The sequence below is a fragment of the Schistocerca cancellata genome, unplaced genomic scaffold (assembly GCF_023864275.1).
Source record: "Schistocerca cancellata isolate TAMUIC-IGC-003103 unplaced genomic scaffold, iqSchCanc2.1 HiC_scaffold_283, whole genome shotgun sequence".
Taxonomy (NCBI): domain Eukaryota; kingdom Metazoa; phylum Arthropoda; class Insecta; order Orthoptera; family Acrididae; genus Schistocerca; species Schistocerca cancellata.
In genome coordinates this window covers 1-5,000 of record NW_026046305.1, presented here as the reverse complement: position 1 = coordinate 5,000, position 5,000 = coordinate 1, and the positions used below count along the sequence as shown (strand labels likewise).

The window sequence follows — 5,000 nt, the reverse complement described above, 5'->3', positions numbered from 1 at the left end:
CCTTCCGTCAATTCCTTTAAGTTTCAGCTTTGCAACCATACTTCCCCCGGAACCCAAAAGCTTTGGTTTCCCGGAGGCTGCCCGCCGAGTCATCGGAGGAACTGCGGCGGATCGCTGGCTGGCATCGTTTATGGTTAGAACTAGGGCGGTATCTGATCGCCTTCGAACCTCTAACTTTCGTTCTTGATTAATGAAAACATACTTGGCAAATGCTTTCGCTTCTGTTCGTCTTGCGACGATCCAAGAATTTCACCTCTAACGTCGCAATACGAATGCCCCCGCCTGTCCCTATTAATCATTACCTCGGGTTCCGAAAACCAACAAAATAGAACCGAGGTCCTATTCCATTATTCCATGCACACAGTATTCAGGCGGGCTTGCCTGCTTTAAGCACTCTAATTTGTTCAAAGTAAACGTGCCGGCCCACCCAGACACTCAATAAAGAGCACCTTGGTAGGATTTCAACGGGGTCCGCCTCGGGACGCAACGAACACGCACGAGGCGGTCGCACGCCTTCGGCTCGCCCCACCGGCAGGACGTCCCACGATACATGCCAGTTAAACACCGACGGGCGGTGAACCAACAGCGTGGGACACAAATCCAACTACGAGCTTTTTAACCGCAACAACTTTAATATACGCTATTGGAGCTGGAATTACCGCGGCTGCTGGCACCAGACTTGCCCTCCAATAGATACTCGTTAAAGGATTTAAAGTGTACTCATTCCGATTACGGGGCCTCGGATGAGTCCCGTATCGTTATTTTTCGTCACTACCTCCCCGTGCCGGGAGTGGGTAATTTGCGCGCCTGCTGCCTTCCTTGGATGTGGTAGCCGTTTCTCAGGCTCCCTCTCCGGAATCGAACCCTGATTCCCCGTTACCCGTTACAACCATGGTAGGCGCAGAACCTACCATCGACAGTTGATAAGGCAGACATTTGAAAGATGCGTCGCCGGTACGAGGACCGTGCGATCAGCCCAAAGTTATTCAGAGTCACCAAGGCAAACGGACCGGACGAGCCGACCGATTGGTTTTGATCTAATAAAAGCGTCCCTTCCATCTCTGGTCGGGACTCTGTTTGCATGTATTAGCTCTAGAATTACCACAGTTATCCAAGTAACGTGGGTACGATCTAAGGAACCATAACTGATTTAATGAGCCATTCGCGGTTTCACCTTAATGCGGCTTGTACTGAGACATGCATGGCTTAATCTTTGAGACAAGCATATGACTACTGGCAGGATCAACCAGGGAGCTGCGTCAACTAGAGCTGAGCAGCCGGCCGCCCGGGAGTGTGTCCCGGGGGCCCGCGCGAACACGCAAGCGTCCGCTCAATTATTCTGCAAACAGGAGGAGGCTGGGCTCCCCTGCACAATACACCTCGAAACCCTCTCAGGTCCCGGCGGCGCGCAGCGCCGTCCTAAGTACTTGGTCGGGTTCGAGAGAGGCGCAATCGCCCGGAGTTAGGCGAGTAGACGCTTTAGGTGCGACCACCCGTGCTCCCAACTGAGCTTGCCGCTGCCGACAGAGGCCCGGGAGCGTGCTGTCGTGGCATTGCCGGCGGGAGACAACACGCGCCACCTACGGTGACCGGCAGCTCCAACGCCAGCGCCACAGAAGGGCAAAGGCCCCACGTGGGTGCCGAAGCGAACTCTCCCAGCACAGCGCACGTGCCAACACGTCCGCACAACTGCGATACAAACCACCAGCGAGAACCGCTGGGGCGACCGAGCAGCAGACGGCGTCGCGGCGCCGAGTGCCGGGCGGCGGCGCATCCTCAACGCACACAGTCCTCAATCGGACCAGCACACTGCAGATGTCCACCGCGCTTCGCACCGGGTCCGCGAGGACCCACTTTGGCTGCACGGCGCCGCGCGCAGGGTGCCCCGGCGCGCAGCTGCGCCGCCTGCCGCGTCCGTCGGCCGGCGCGCCTGCCACTGGGCGCCCCCACCAGCCGGCTGTAGCGCGTGCGCCCACGCACCGCGCGGCCAGCACGCCGGGCGGCCCCCCCTCACCGGCCGGGGACAGTCCCACCCACCCACAGCCGCGTATCGCTTCACACCCAGATTCACATTCACGTTCGTTGGTATGGTGGGGACCGCTTCGTAGCTGTACCGATCGTTGCCCTCACAGATGTACCTCCAGCAAGATCAACCGCACCACAACGGGTTACCAGTTGTTCATTTGCGTAACGTCACCAGTAAACGTACACGTCCATCCCCGTTTGCAAAGTCAACTATTATTGCATGCCTGCCTGTCAGGTGTCAAGACACACTACATTCGCTCACATCCACGCAACAAAATGTGCCCGACTAGAGGGCACGTGGAAGGTGCCCCCGTACATATGCGATCTCCATTGCGCGACCAACTGTCAACCGGCCTCTGTAGCATGTCGCAGATGTGGAACGCGGGGCACCGTGCTATCACATTGTGTGAGAAGAGACTACTACGTCTGCATACACGCGCCACTACATGAACAGACGGCTCATGCTGATCGCCATCCACTGCGTCCATTACTCCCACACGTCTCTATGGCGTACCACACTGCAATGCAGCTGTTATGGGGAGATGACACATAGCTGTGTACACAACATTCTGAGCCGGTTGCGGTTGGACAACAATACATTAATGTAACGTGTCATATGCCAATTACAGAGCAGGGTAAGGCACAACGTGGGTTAGGTTAAGGCACAACGTGGGTTAGGTTAAGGCACAACGTGGGTTAGGTTAAGGCACAACGTGGGTTAGGTTAAGGCACAACGTGGGTTAGGTTAAGCCACAACGTGGGTTAGGTTAAGCCACAACGTGGGTTAGGTTAAGGCACAACGTGGGTTAGGTTAAGGCACAACGTGGGTTAGGTTAAGGCACAACGTGGGTTAGGTTAAGGCACAACGTGGGTTAGGTTAAGCACAACGTGGGTTAGGTTAAGCCACAACGTGGGTTAGGTTAAGCCACAACGTGGGTTAGGTTAAGCCACAACGTGGGTTAGGTTAAGCCACAACGTGGGTTAGGTTAAGCCACAACGTGGGTTAGGTTAAGCCACAACGTGGGTTAGGTTAAGCCACAACGTGGGTTAGGTTAAGCCACAACGTGGGTTAGGTTAAGCCACAACGTGGGTTAGGTTAAGCCACAACGTGGGTTAGGTTAAGCCACAACGTGGGTTAGGTTAAGCCACAACGTGGGTTAGGTTAAGCCACAACGTGGGTTAGGTTAAGCCACAACGTGGGTTAGGTTAAGCCACAACGTGGGTTAGGTTAAGCCACAACGTGGGTTAGGTTAAGCCACAACGTGGGTTAGGTTAAGCCACAACGTGGGTTAGGTTAAGCCACAACGTGGGTTAGGTTAAGCCACAACGTGGGTTAGGTTAAGCCACAACGTGGGTTAGGTTAAGGCACAACGTGGGTTAGGTTAAGGCACAACGTGGGTTAGGTTAAGGCACAACGTGGGTTAGGTTAAGGCACAACATGGGGGTAGATTGCGGTACAAATTGCGTTACATTGCGGTGCAAATTGCGTTACATTGTGGTGCAAATTGCGTTACATTGCGGTGCAAATTGCGTTACATTGCGGTGCAAATTGCGTTACATTGCGGTGCAAATTGAGTTACATTGCGGTGCAAATTGAGTTACATTGCGGTGCAAATTGAGTTACATTGCGGTGCAAATTGAGTTACATTGCGGTGCAAATTGAGTTACATTGCGGTGCAAATTGAGTTACATTGCGGTGCAAATTGAGTTACATTGCGGTGCAAATTGAGTTACATTGCGGTGCAAATTGAGGTAGGTTTAAGGTGCAACACAGGTTAGGTTAAGGTGACATAGGTTAGGTTAAGGTGACATAGGTTAGGTTAAGGTGACATAGGTTAGGTTAAGGTGACATAGGTTAGGTTAAGGTGACATAGGTTAGGTTAAGGTGACATAGGTTAGGTTAAGGTGACATAGGTTAGGTTAAGGTGACATAGGTTAGGTTAAGGTGACATAGGTTAGGTTAAGGTGACATAGGTTAGGTTAAGGTGACATAGGTTAGGTTAAGGTACAAACTGGGTTGTGTTATGGTACACATTGCGTTGTAGTACAGTACACGTTAGGTTTGGGTACGGTACACAATGTGGTATGGGATGGCGTGTTGTGGGGGGGGGGGGGGGGTGAGGTTCGTTGATATCGACCGTAGGACGTGGATGCCCGAGGCAGCGTCAGTGTGTCAAAGGAGTTATGTCACGTCGGGATGCGCTTTCCGCCAGTGAGAGGGGGGGGCGAGCCGTGTCTGTGGTTGCGGCAGACCTGTGTGTTTCATTCCTGCCAGTGTGTTTGTGCTGTAAGACGAGGCAGTGTGGTGATGTTGGGTGCACCCCTGTGTAGGACATGTGTGGGTGTTGGTGGCTTATCTGAGCAATTGTGGTTGTCGGACGAGTGGGATATTCTGTTTTATGATTGGACCTCCTGGCCTGGTTATCATAGTCTGGTTGGTGTACTGTGGCGGATAGGATGCACCGGACGTTGGTCCATGCCGGTGCTTAATTATTGTATCTGTGTTTGTTACAGGCAGAGAGTAGTGTGTGATAGAGTGTGTGGGTGATAGAGTGTGCGGGTGACGTGTGGTTCGTTTTGTTTGCACAGACGTTCAGCATGTATAGGGGCATTTGCGTATTTGATCTATCTATGTGGGCCTGCATAGTTTACTGAGCAGTGCTGCGAGGTGACTGAACTACGAGCGACGTACTCATTTACAGCGGAATGGTTGCCTTCTACCAAAGATGGAGTATCGACTCTACGACAGCGTTGGCACCGCAGGAAGCGGTGTCGTACAATGGCCCCCACACCGTCATCGTTGTGCGGGGTAGGGACCGTATATATTCTGCGAGGAGCCCTGTTTGCCACAGGGCGTGGGGTCTCGCGTCCTGCGGTTCAGTGCCCCCAGGGAAGCGCGCGGAGGTGGTGCTGCTGCTGCTGTAGCAAGCGAGCTACTTAGAGCATGTATAGGGACAGCGGGAATATGGCATATT

The 5,000-nt window shown here is 53.4% G+C and overlaps 1 non-coding gene across 1 annotated transcript in view; it reads right to left on the bottom strand.

Moving 5' to 3' along the window:
- LOC126114100 (small subunit ribosomal RNA) overlaps positions 1 to 1,253 on the bottom strand; it is a 1,910-nt gene extending 657 nt beyond the window's left edge. The window contains exon 1 of the ribosomal RNA XR_007525056.1: positions 1 to 1,253. This exon is cut by the window's left edge and continues 657 nt beyond it. This is a non-coding gene — a ribosomal RNA (small subunit ribosomal RNA).
- Between the last annotated feature and the right edge of the window lie 3,747 nt (positions 1,254 to 5,000).